Raw genomic sequence first — 12,958 nt, 5'->3', positions numbered from 1 at the left:
GAATCGTGCGTTTTGCCATTTTACCACAATGTAGTGTGGAAACTTAATTTAGATGGTTAAGAAAAGGCATGTGAATGGGTTTTCACTTCTCAGAACACTTCAAAATTAATGAGTATTACATAAATAATAATCCACTTTGAAAAGGTCTTGTTGTAATCATCTTAGCAAAGCATATTTTATTTATTTGTTATCTCCCAATGATTTATTGGACAGCAAGGTGTGATGTTTCGATGTGAAGATATGTTTGAGGAAACTTTAACATTTATGAGCCAAGTTTCTGGACCGGCAACTTGGTTTTCTACTTCGATTTTTCTTTCTCCTAATCCTTACCATTTTTGTTCTCTAGTTTGTTTGTCCATGTACACTCTTTTTGGCTGTATCTAATATCCGAAGAACCCTAATACTGTATAGTATTTTGACTTATATTAGTAAGTTTGAGACAATTAACATAGTAATTTTTGTATATCCGATTTACATTAATAAAACGCCTCAACACGAATTTCAATTTGAAGAAATTTAATTCATCCTTTCAATTTTATTATATGAATCAAATAAAATTAGCATATTTTTTACTGCCTTATATCTAACGCTTATATGTATAAATAATTTTAATTTTTTTAAGAACCACAATAATATCTTTATCATACATAAAAATACTTTTGTAATCGATTTAATTTCAAATAAACTTTTTTATGGAGTTAGTAAACTTTTAAAGTGTTCTTTGTTGCTTCATTATGGCTATGGAGTTAACTTCCAGAATTTAAACAAAAACCTGGATGACATAAGGAGGATGGTCGTTATTTCATTGATTTAAACTATTACCTCCCACAGTATTGAAATAATCCTAAATAGACCTTAACAAATCTTCCTAATGAAAACATAATAGCATATTTTGTGAATAAACCAAATAAGAATGGATATTGGCTATCATACGCTCTGTAATAATGTTCCTATCGAAGAGAAAACGTGTTATAATAATACCATTTCAATGGAACCGTTCCATACTTGACTGACTAATTGAAAGCTTTCCCCACAGGCCTTGATAATTAGTCTTCAATCCTAGACATTATTGTATACAAAGCTGCGGGATCTTTCTGTATACGAATGGACTTGTACTCATGACAAGGCGAACTGTTAATGGCAACTACTTATTAAATTAAGGCCATTAGCCACGTTTTAAGACATGATGAAAAGTAATGCTTTTCATATTCACTCTAAAATGTTAAGTCGACACTATTATTATAATTTTGAACATACAGTAAACTTAAAGCCTCGAGAAAAAAGAATGTTATAGTACCGGCTCTATAGTACTCTATAATTACGCAATATACAAGACAACAATTTCATGAATAGACATTTTCCCTCAAAGTAATTTTTTTGTACAGCAAAACCGTGAAACACTGATAAAATGGCAGGCATGAAAGGTTCAAATTTGTTTTTAAGAGAGTCTTCATATTCTTCATTTTTACAACATGCCTTTACTGAATTGCCGAGATGACTTGAAAACTGCAACGGTATCTTTCTATTTCACATTTGCAGCTTTTGTTAACCAATAGTTTTGTTCAAAAATAATCAATTCATTAAATGGATCTGTATAGAAACGACTTTTTATGTATTTTCTTACATATTTCGGGGTTATAAAAACTAATTTTAAATTTTTTTCACGCATACGAAATATTATTCTGACAGTACATATTTTCATCCACAATATATTTCATACCTAAGTTTATAAAAATTCCCATAACACCCATACTAAAAGTATTGCTTTTTAGAAATATTTTCAAAGTTCGTTGATTTATAAAGTTTGGCGGAATTCTGAACCCCACTACACTGTACAGATAACAGCCAAAGTAGTCTTCACAAAACCAAAGTAGTTTGAGAAATATTCTAGCTAGACATTCGACGTGGAAAGGTATAAAATTATTCGTTTTAAATATCAAATATTCATTAAGAATAATCCAGAACCAAAATTGTAAGTACTATTGTGTAAAACTACAAATACAGCTAACACTTAGCTAAGGTTATTAAAGGATTGTAATAATAAATTAGAGTTATCCAAAACGCAGATTAATACATTCTTTACTTTATGTAAAAGCATGTAGTCTTAAATAAATGGGTCTTGGTGTGGCAAAGTAGAGCAATTTCCGATATTCTGCAAAGGATGTGGCCCATAAATAATATTCCATGCTCAGAAACTTACAGGATATATTACTTTTTGGATCGAGTGGGTGTTAACTATGGAAATATAGCTTAATACGTTTGATATGACCTAGAAAGTCGTATCCAATTTGTATTAGCATTGATGTTTCTTTTATTATTTTCCTTATGAAATGCATTACTCCATTCTACTTTAGATTTACTAATTCGTTGATCAAAACATAGTTAACTAATAATTCACGTTTTCACACACTTGAAGGCTAAATATTTGTTAGTCAACACTATACGTTAAAGGAAGTGTTAATGAATGGCGAATCTAGTAAGGTGTCGAGTATTGATTAAAGACAATCCGTTGGTCCTACTACTGTATGATGAAATGAAACTTGTTCCTACAGTCTCCTGATAAAGTAGGCTTCCTTGCACTGATTATAGCACAGCAAGTTACTAATTGATGCATTTACTTACTTTCGCCACACTCTTTTTGCTTTCGCCGCACTCTTTTTTTGTCGCACTCCAGTATTCCAACCAAACAACACAAAACAGGTACAAAATAATGCAATATTATCAATAAGCTACTAAACTAAACAAAAAATGGTCAATAACTAATTTCATATAAGCTTAAACTCAAAAAATGTAAATAGCATAGCATTAAGGGTATTGTTATTTCAACCAACTTTAAAACTTTAAACTTAAACATTCGTATTTCTTTTATTTTTAAAATTATCAACTAAAAAATATGTTTTCCCAAAGTAAAACGCACTATTTTTGTTAAACATTATGTGTTGCAAGGTCTCAAGAGATACGAACGGCACTACAAAATATCAACATTCGCTTTGTATAGGGAAAACGTGTTTTTAATTTATTCGAGTGTTATTTATGTATACAGTTTTAGCTTTTTGTACATTGTAACAAACAGTTTTTCTTAGATATATTTTTATGTGTGTTTAGATGCCTAATAATCTAAGAAAGGCAAAATAGATGTTTTATAAAATTTCTCAAAAAATATACTAAGAGATTACAAAAATACAAGTTGATATTTTTTGCATAGTTTTCGTGTAAACGAGTCAACCAAAGTGCATAGGCGACTGACTTTCACACAGACAAACGACAACGCATAAGTGATCAACAGAAAGACATTATATGTTTACTCTGGATTTCCGAGTAATGATAGACGTTGCCGGTCATTGCACTGATTTACACTTCACGATTTAAACTTAACCAGTTAAAATAAAAGAAAAGCTGGAAAACCCTATCCTTTATAACAGTTGGGAATCTACTAATTTCTTTTGGTATCATGTATTGTCATAAATAACACTTAAGGTATACTCGTAAAACATTGCGTCTCCAACATTACATATCATTATAAGAATAAGAATAAGAATAAGAATATATTTATTTCCAAAATTACAATCGTGGCTGTAAAGCAAAGTACAAAGGAAAAAAATCCCCACAAAGACTGTACATCTGCGTGTGGGGAGAGTCTTCTCCGTCGCTCACCACTTCACAGACAAGATAACAAAATAAACAAATAATTACTTAAATAAAAAGAAGTATTTTTTTGCCATATTGTTGGCAAAAAAAGACTGAACATGAACAATATTTGAAGTACTTGAATGAGGGTGCCAGTACTGAAGTAGTTTGGTATTATTAGCCTAATTTAGTTTTAGAATTGTCATCGACTTTCATTATGCCTTGTACTGGGATCTGATGAGCTCTTCGGCAGCATCATCGCTCAGACCGAGAAGCCAGCGCCCGATCTTTCTGCTGAAAACCGTGACACTGTCTCCCTCCCATTCTCTTATCTGTATGGGGAGATTAGTGCGTATAATGTGGGCTAGATAGTGAGGGGTAAGAAGCTATGCTTTATTGTTCAATTTGGGAACGGAGATGCCTATGTGTGTTCTAGATCTAGTGTCATAAGAATGTAGCGAATCGGAGAAAATTTTGCTTTTATTATTTTTTGAAAAGGTTATAACTGTTTTTAGGAATAGTTTCCTGATGTTAAGGACTGGAAAATTTTGAAAAAGTAGGTAGGTGGGGTATCTTTGGTCTTTTTTTAGTATGTGTTTAATTATGGATTTCTGGGTAACAGCAAGAGGAGCCAAGACAGAGGCAGACGCAGCCCCCCACGCAAGTATTAGGTATCGTAATTTATTTTTTGGAGTATGAGAGAAATTCAAAATAAGAAAATAGATAGTTTTATAATTTGTTACACAAATCTTATAGTGTCCCAAAATACAATTTCAATACCTGATATGACTATTACAATTATTACGTTACCATACCTATTTCATTTATGACATCAACGTAATGGAATTGAATAAACCTCCGAGTTGGATTTTTTCTAATATTCAACTTTATTTTTGTTCTTTGGCTAACGTTTGCATAGTATATCTGTGAGATATATTTTTTATGGTGATAAGACATGTATTAACTTGATAAATAATTTATAACTGTTCAATAATGGAGTATAACCGTATTTAGAGCATATAACAAATAAATAAATAGACTAAAATTAATTAAAAAGTATTCTCAGAAATCAGAATAAGAAGATCTTTATTGTTTCATATTTATTTACAAGCTTATACGAGTAACTTAAGAACAACTTAGATTAACTAACTCGCACACTTATTTACCTATGAAACAATTCATCCCTAGGTCAAAGACCTGTTTGGGATGTTCTATTACGTATATACACATATAAAAACAGCTTAAAAGATGGGATTACCGACATCAATAAATGTTACACTCTAAACATTCTATATACAATATTTTAGTTGAACAATAGTGTTTGCCCCTGAGTGTGTAATTTTCATGTCACTTTGCATTTGTCAGTAAACTCGATTTAGCGCTAGGCGATGACAGGTGAGGTGTATCACGTAATTGACTTTATCATGTCACAAATGTCATTGCAAGTCAAATGTACTGTGTACGTTGGTAGAACTGAAAGACAGACGTCAAAGGTAGCTTTACACTTATGATGTTGTTGCCTTTAAGTAAAGTGGCTGGACAATCGTATTTTGTAGAACATATTTCAATACTAGCAGTGTAGTGCATATAGCACATCTACGGAGAAAGAATATTCGTCCTGAAAGAGAAGATTTGTTAAAATTACAATTTAAAAAATCATATAATTTAAGCATAATTTTGTAATACAATACATTAAAATAGCAGTCTTCAATCCTCCTCAATAATTTAAATTATTTGATTTGTACCCATTTTATTTTGAAAGGTTGCTTGACTATTGGTCAAAGAGAATAGGGTAACACCAAAATCAACCCCCAAAAGTTTTAAGCGGATTATCACGGTAGCATGCATACTATAACCTTTACTTGATGGATTACATGTTTATATCACAAGTTGTTGTTCCTCCATTATTATGGATGGCGGTTATTTTCATTATACGGTAGGCCTATTATAATAAAATTACTCTATGATAAGTTGAAGATTGAATGGAACTTTGTTGGTGTGTAGCAAAGATTATTTTATACAAACATAATTCTAAATGACTACTTATTAAAAAGGCATTTCTATTTTAGTGGTGTACAGTCAAAAATGTTGATAAGTAAAACAATTAATTACAACTGGTACTGTTACATATACATCGACTATTGTTGAGTTATTACTTTGTATCTAGTCTTAGTACTTGGTAGTATACAGAATACAGGCTGGTTGGAATGTACAAAACTCGGTACACTTGAATGTTTCTTTATTGCACTTGTTGCTATTGTTGATGCACTTTACGGTCTATTTTTTCCTTCTCTTTGCAGAGGTATATGCACTGGGCATTGGTATGTATTAAGTACTTAAGTAATCACGTGCAGAGTGTGTAGTACAGGGTGATGCAATTAAAGTGCCACAATCTCATCTGTAATATGATAAATATTGCAACAATAAATAAAGTGCCATGGGGTCATGAATACTGTGCATTTGCTATTAAACTGTTTCTACTAAACTGTTATCGTGAATAGGGATTCTTTTACAAAAACGCTGAGATTTTTAGAACACAGTTTTCAACAATAATTAGCATAGTTCCAGGTAGAAAAACTACAAGTAAATGGATCAATATGTATTTAAAATACAGCTTCAACCAAAAAACAAGTAGATGTAAGCAGTATATTAAAGAGGAAAGAGTGCGAGTCGCAGGATTTTGAAGTTTAAAGAGGTCCACCAATCTCTTGATTTCGAACAGACTTGGGATGAATTTCGTCCATTACGCTCTTCGCTTCCACCCCTACAAAATAAAAACTGCGCAAGAACTTAGACTACGTGAGAAGAGTAACTGTCTTTTTATTAAATATTGGAAATCAAAAATCAAGTACCTAATAATGATGGCTCATGAAGCGCAGTGTTATCTTCCTGGCCACGTCAACAAACACAATGTGCGGTAATACGGAGTAATAAAGAGCTTAATCCCTAAAGTGACATTGTAGCATGCAGTTAGGGAAAACAGAAAGAATTTTGGACTGTAATTTTTTACAGTAATTGAAACACTGTACCTACACTTCATTCCATTTTTTGGAGTGTTTGGAAGTCGATGCAGGATAGCCTTACTTCCAGCCGGATAAAACAGCCGATCCGTCGACAATATCATTTAGAAATTGTGTTTGGAGGTTGTTTTACCTCAAGATTCGGAGACATGCCTTGGTAAGCTTATACCGGATATACTTATCTGTGATTTTTTTCAAAGATGCTATTTCAAGATCAAGGTTTTACTATCGATGTATAAATACTACATATTTTTTATGTAGTACTGTAGTTATATCGATGGGTTTTACTAAGCTATCCTATAGAATTTTTTAAGCAGAAGCAAAGAACGACTTAGGAAATTAGAACGATTCTTGAAGATATACTGGAAAGAGTATTCGATGGATTTTTTAAGCTCGAAGAATGTCAAATAGAACATAGACATAACTTCAATGTTTTTTTTTTAATAAATGAAATAAATTGTTCTATTAAGCTAAAATTGAATAAATAATCGTTAATAGTTGCTCTATATCTGTTTATTAAGTTAAAAGTAATAAATGTGTACTCTTTATAAATTAGGGTGTTCTCATTGCCTCCTCACCCGGTGCATTGTATTTGAGGAGTCGGTTGTGTTTGTGCATTTTCATTGTGTTAGAGTTTGGTGTTTTATTACGTAATTTTAGGGGTTTTCTAAGGTCGCGGCCAATCATGTTACCATCTAATGTCAACTTTTAGTGAAGACCATATTTGTCAAGTGTTAGCATAATGACAAAATATTAACATAGATAGTTCCATAATTGATCCCGATAGGATTCGAATGAACAACCTTAAGATTTGAATTTGACCTCTAATACTTCTCGGCTACCCAACAAACAATGTTCAGACTCTTTAAGCTTAACAAAAGATTTTTAGTCAACCAGTACAACTTAGTATGCATTTATTAAGATACTTTCAAAAACTAGCATCAGCACCGATTTTAAGCTAGTGATTGCCAATACTTTGAACACCTTTAAATCTTAAATACTACTCGTTCAACAAACCATCATGCGTAATTAAAAGTAAAATACACTATACTAGAGCTCGCCCCGTGGTCGAAAACTCGACCAAAAAATATAACGTATAGACTTCTATATTTCCACTCAACACTCTAAATTGTGATTGGAATTTGTTTTTGCAAAAGTTTTTTAGTATATAAGAGTAAGTATAAGTAAGTAACGCTTTCAAAATACGAACATTAAGTCTTCGTTGCTTTCAAGGAAGTCGATAATATTTGCTCAATGAAAGGCGCCCACACTGACATGGTTGGATATCGTCCAAAAACTTACAACCATTGATTTGGACTTCATCACAGCTAGTACCAGTTATGAGCGTTGTTGACCATTTAAACTGATGGTAGGCCTAATGTATGGATACCTGAGAAAATGTTTCTCCTTAATAAATATTTGTTAGCTATACAACGCCATTGGTAGACTTGAACATTATTATGTACAAAAGTTAATTTCAAACATGTTACGATTTTAGGGAATATAAGTGACGAAATATAATGATGAATTCTATGATGCATCACATTGGTTTACAAAAATATAAAGAAATATGTATCTTAATAACTTTTAATCATTTCTAACCGTTTTTTTTTATTAAAAGTGTTCTTTTTCAGTTTAAGTTTATTTCACGATTGTATTTTTAAGTTAATTTTAACATATTTTAGTAAGACAGTCAACAAATACTCGTGGATTTATGTTTTATTATTGCATTCAAATAGAGTCAACCCCACAGATGTGTAAGGGTGTAACCGGGGAAGGTTCTGCAGCATGAATTATCTGATTTGAAATTCTTTAGGGAACTAGGTCAATTTTATTAAGATTTAGCTTCACCTATCCGAGTTGTTCTCGTAGCCTAGTTCGTCGAATCATAACTTACCGAGAGTGTTATGATTTGTTCATACAAAAATGTGCTGAAATATTTCAGTAACTTCTAAAACTGTAAAAAATGTGTTTTTCTTAATATTACACACTACCTATATCACAAAGATGTTCTTATTCTCTTCTATATACCCTCCCATCCGTTTGATATCCGATGATATTCTACGAACGTGTAAATTGCACTTGGCTTTTATAGTTTTGAGTATACCCCACACAAAAATATTTTTTTTTCTATTTATTCATTGAAATATTTTTAATACGCGTGAGTAGCTAACTCTTGCATTATAATATTTAAGAGATAATTGGTTTATTTTAAACATTCTATCAGGTACATTTTTTTTTTTAATTTTACAGTTTTTAAAAAAATTTTAATATAGATTAGTTACTGTAATAGTGTTTTTTTTGTTCAAGGTAACAAAGTGTATCACCAAACAAATGTTAGTATTTTTACTAATATGAGTAGTTGCTTTAATATGCTAGTGATTTTATCTTTTGTCAGTGGAACAAAAAGTACTGTAAACTGATAAAACTAAACATAGTGGGTGCATATCGTAAGGTGTCCACTTTTGATTTCAGACAAAACATTGATACCACAGGGAATATCATCAACATCTTAAATTCGTAGGAATCTTATTTGATAGAAAACAGGCTAAAATTATTTGCTAAATAATGAAGATGGCCCAACTTATAACTCCAAATTACTAAAACTATTAAATCAAGAACAACATTGTAATACATCTAAAATTCTAAAGATATTTTTATAAGATTATTTTTCAAGTATATTTTTTCAAAATTCTCATCTGTAACGTTATTTAAAATTAATTTATTTTTAAATAAATATTTAATTTTTGCATTAGATTTAAACACAGCTTGAAGAAAACATTGTTTTGGAAAACGCTTGTGAAAAAAAAAACTGTTACATATTAGCCTTTTTGAACATTAAAATTTAGTATTACATTACATTTGAACCTAATGTTTGTAAAATTCGCAATTTGAGCTGGGTCCCTTCGTATGTTATATGTTGTTAATAAAAACAATTTAAAGGAATCAGAATATGATTGTTTTTATTGGTTTTAAAATGACGTCTCTTAGTGTAAAAAAATTGCACTATTTTGAATCTCCTCTATAAAAAAAATGGAGATATCAATACTTTGATTAAAATTTGGCATCCATTTTGAGCAACACTTAAGTTTTGTATGCAGTATTACTATATTATCAAACAACAAGAAGTTTTTCATAAATTCTAAAATAGCTAAAATATAGTTAACATATCCAAATGTCTGATTAGCAATATATTTCAAACTGCATATTATTTCTATTGTTTGACAATTCCAAGTGACTTTTAAATTCATACCTTTTAAAATTGAATAAACATATGATTTACTTATATTAAATGTTTGTTAATTGTTTTTGCTGTACCTTTGGACATTGATTGCTACACATGTTGTTTAAACAAATAATGCGATTTAGGTCAATCATAATTTTGGTTGATAAATCAAAAAAAGACTCGGAGTAGCTTTTAAATTAAAACATTATCCGTATCTCTTAGCGTTAAATAAAACATATTACACAATTAAAAACAGTAACTAAAAGTGTTAGTATTTATTTATTTATTGTTAGTTTTTAATGTATAACATTAAAAGGATCATAGAATTCTTAACACTTAAATAATACCATGCCAAATCAATTATATGCTGCTTGCCATTGTATGATATGCAATTTCAAATTGTTAAGATTTGACTTTATAGGTCAATTTAAACAAATATTTTTTTTATATTTTTACATTTGTGATAATATTGCATATGAAAAAATCGTAGCTCTTAAGGAATGCTAAATGGTAATCCAAGTAAAATTTCTACATTTTTAAGAGTTCAAGGTATTCAAAATAGTACAAAATATTTTTTCTCATATGAGCCGCCATTATAAACCTAGTAAAATGTTTCCAATTCTAATTCCACCTTTTATTAACGAAAACTTCCATATTATTATGTATAATTTATGAATTTCTGTCTTTGACAATTGTGCGATTTGAAATAGCAAACCTCTGGTATCAGTACATTCTTTATTTTAAAAAACGGTCAAAATTTTTTAAGCTGTTCCTTGGATTTAGTTAGGTACCTAAGGACCACATCGTGGTTTGTCCGAAATCAATAATGGACACCTTAAGAGTTTCACTCTGTATATTTTGAGAAAATATTAAAAAGTAGTACTGTGACTAGCTGTCTACTTAATATCTACTTTAATAATTGTCCGAATAGTGACTCATTGTAAACGAGTTTATATAGACCCCAATTTCCCGCTAATTCCTGGCAAATGTGCGTAGTTGTGGGATTTAGTAGTGAGTTAACTTGTGTGACAACCATAAAAAAAATGATTGAAAAGAATGTATTCTCTTATTTAAATTTTACATTTATTTCTTAGGCCCAAACATCGACCAGTTAGAAAAATTAAAAACAATATTGAGTGTATGTATAATATATTTATATTTTAAATTGTGGAATGACTCTAAATTTGATCACTTGCAGTGCTAGTAATTAAGCCACAAAATACAACAATTTAACAGAAGCGCATCTTTAACATGTGTTCCGTAATTGAAGTGTAGATAAGAACGACGTTCTTCGTGAAACATAATATTTTAATATCATTCAGCCTTGTATTATAAATATTGATTCATAATACATAACATTTAAAACTTATGAAAATATAATCCCAATCGGTTATTTATTAGATAAAATAAACATAATGTAAATGTATTTAAACGGGATTTAAACGGATTTAAATGTATTTTTAATCACATCTTAATCAAACGGTGCAATATATGTTTGCTATATTTGAAGCATTGAAATAGAATTTCTACTCGGGGAAAACGAGATCAGCAAAAGGCAGGCTGCTCAATTGACTTTTGAAACGCAAGTTACAAGTCTAAATATAACAGTTGTATGATGTGAATTTCTTACTACATTTTAGTGAATCCTTACTTAGCAACATTGCACATGTTAGTGAGTGGATACAAAATAGTCTCAGTATAGGCACCGTAGGCCGGTTATTTCCTACTATTTCAATATCAATAGTTTATAGGCTGGATCTTCATAATAAACATCGTACCCCTACTACAGCAGACTTACAGACTAAGGAAATTTTCATTTGCATAATTCATAATTTTAATTGCACTAGGGCCTAAAATATTTGCTTAAAAAAGCCAGATTTATTTCCTGTCCTAATTGTTTGTAAACTGAAAAGAAGACGTTGTTTTTTTTTAAAGCCATTAATTTTCTTATAAAAAATAATTTATAATACAAGCATGTTTATAGTATACAGCATTTGTCTCGCAAACCTCGTGATGGTCGTCTCGAAGAGGTTTTACTCAGGGGGGCCGTTTATCTATATTACTGTTTCCTTCTACCTGGGACACTTGTTTCCTAAAAACTCTTCTTACTTTCTAGCTGCCTTCCTAAATCACAATAAAGCTGCCAAATAGTTGTGTGGCAGCAATATTTCCTAATACTAGAAATATTCTAGACAAATTATTAATGTTTGGACTTTAATTGAAACTCTCCTTTCGCAATATATTTACGCACGCATATTTATCTTGCTAGATGCACATCGCCCAACCCTGATGGAAATCACATACAAGTCGTGTAAATCGTGCCCATGGAATTGAAACTCAAAACTGATATGGTAACACTCTACACAAAAAGACCAAAACATCACAGCTTGGAAACATTTAACAACAAAAGGTAAAGATTAAGTTAGATATACATGTAGCCTTCGTCTGTTTATTGCACCGAATATATATTTTTTATTAACTGAAAACAATATTAAGTGAAGAAAGAAGTTGGATAAAATAGACTACTTTAAGAGTTTATTTTACAATTTGTATTCAATTTTAACAGTGACATAATAAGTTATGATAATTGTCTATTGTTGTACTGTGTAATTGTTTCACTCCCTTATCACCTGTTGTTTAGCGATCATATTAATACTATGATTATTTAGCATGTCATGAAACTACATCATGCTATTCAAATACGCATGATTCATACTTATTCATTATTTATATTATTAAAGATTTTATATGTTTAAAAAAACTATTTAAACATATTCAAGTAGCTTCGTTTAAGTGGCTATTACGCTATTTTGAATTTCCATTAACCATGAAACACTAAATTACCGGTACGGGTAAATAAATCATTAAAGCCCGTTAATTAGAGGTCCGGATTTTAAAAGTAAGGACTAATTCAGTTCCTGTGATCCCAACACTTTGTCTCGTAAGAAGAATCGTGTGTTAGGGGAAAGGTCCAGCACACGTGATTCGTCTTCTCAATCGCACTTAATCCTCCCGCCTACAATCAGTGTAAGACTGTAGGCACGACATTGATAAACCTGTTGAAACAAGCTAGAAACTAAATTAC

The sequence above is a fragment of the Macrosteles quadrilineatus genome, unplaced genomic scaffold, assembly GCF_028750875.1.
Source record: "Macrosteles quadrilineatus isolate MER2022 unplaced genomic scaffold, UCM_ALF_1.0 Scaffold_4__1_contigs__length_99947679, whole genome shotgun sequence".
In the NCBI taxonomy this organism is placed as follows: Eukaryota; Metazoa; Arthropoda; class Insecta; order Hemiptera; family Cicadellidae; genus Macrosteles; species Macrosteles quadrilineatus.
The sequence above is the reverse complement of the archived record's forward strand: the minus strand, read 5'-3'. Positions refer to the sequence as shown.